Source organism: Tupaia chinensis, unplaced genomic scaffold, assembly GCF_000334495.1.
Source record: "Tupaia chinensis unplaced genomic scaffold, TupChi_1.0 Scaffold148626_1, whole genome shotgun sequence".
NCBI classification, from domain to species: Eukaryota; Metazoa; Chordata; class Mammalia; order Scandentia; family Tupaiidae; genus Tupaia; species Tupaia belangeri.
This window is the reverse complement of record NW_006208475.1, coordinates 1,164,855-1,166,127: the sequence shown is the minus strand read 5'-3', so window position 1 is coordinate 1,166,127 and position 1,273 is coordinate 1,164,855. Positions and strand designations below refer to the sequence as shown.

At 43.8% G+C, this 1,273-nt stretch overlaps 1 protein-coding gene across 1 annotated transcript in view; it reads left to right on the top strand.

The window, feature by feature from the left end:
* LOC102499793 (ubiquitin-conjugating enzyme E2 E2-like) overlaps nt 1–1,273 on the top strand; it is a 228,494-nt gene that overhangs the window by 148,391 nt on the left and 78,830 nt on the right.

The window sequence follows — 1,273 nt, the reverse complement described above, 5'->3', positions numbered from 1 at the left end:
GTGATTTCTCGCTTTCTGTCTCTCTGTCTCTCTCTGTCTGGCAAGCGCATGCGCCCTATAGCAAAAACCTCTCCAAAAAAAAAAAAAAAGATAAAGAAAGAAATCGGGGGGTGTGGGTCTCCAGAAGCTATTTCTGCGGCGTCCACCCTGTTTGGTTGGCCAGAATTCCCCGTCTGCTACTGCCCTTCCCGCTTCCTGGGGTCCCAGCAGCTAGGGGAATGAAAAGCCCTCTGCTCATGAAAAGATTCCGTGTCCTGCCCCATCCAGGGTGTCATTCCACAGATACGTGCTTCACTGTAGCGTATGCCCGGCATTGGGGCTTCCTGGGAGAAATCATGTCTTTTTCTACAAATACTGACATTTAGACTTTTGGTTTGTGTTGATTTTTTTTTTCCCCTAAAGTTGCTGATTGAAACGTTTTTTCTCTAAGGGAAATGAAATTTTAAATAGGTAAGATGGCATGGAAAAATCTAATTTGATGTATCATTTCTGAGATTACTTTTAAGTCTGTGTAACTTGAGTTTACATTTTCACACTTGTTCCAAATAAATAGTTGGAAAACGTAAGACCCACATTTGATACCACAGTTGATCATTTTGGCATGAGATAGTAAATGGGAGAAAACCGGAACTGGTAAAACTGTCGTCAACACAAATGTAAAGATGTAATGATAGGTATATGCTTTCTCCTTCTAAGGCCTTTGCCAGACATGAGGGATTATTTTGATAAAGGTGTACACTGCGCTTGAACTTCATTTTTGGAGTTAACTTCCTTGGCGCAAATTGTCCTGGGAAATCTGATTAGAAAGCCAATTCACTCCGCTTAGGTTTAAGTTCTGATTTGACCCACGAACAGTGATTTTCAGACAGTTTGAACCCTGTAACCCTTTCTTCAAACAAAACGTTTCATGGGAGTTTCTTATCTAAAATGAATCGCCCTTGCCGAAGTGGGGTGAGGAAAGGAAAAAGAAGTACATGCACATACACACACACACACACACAGACACACACACACCAGACACAGGCATGCACAGACACACACACACAGACACACACAGACACAGATATGCAGACACACACAGACACACACTCGCATACAGACAGACATGCACAGACACACACACACACACACACAGACACACACACACACACACCAGACACAGGCATGCACACACACACACACACACCACGAGCACACAGAGACACACACACCAGACACAGACATGCACAGACACACACACACCAGACACAGACATGCACAGACACACACACAC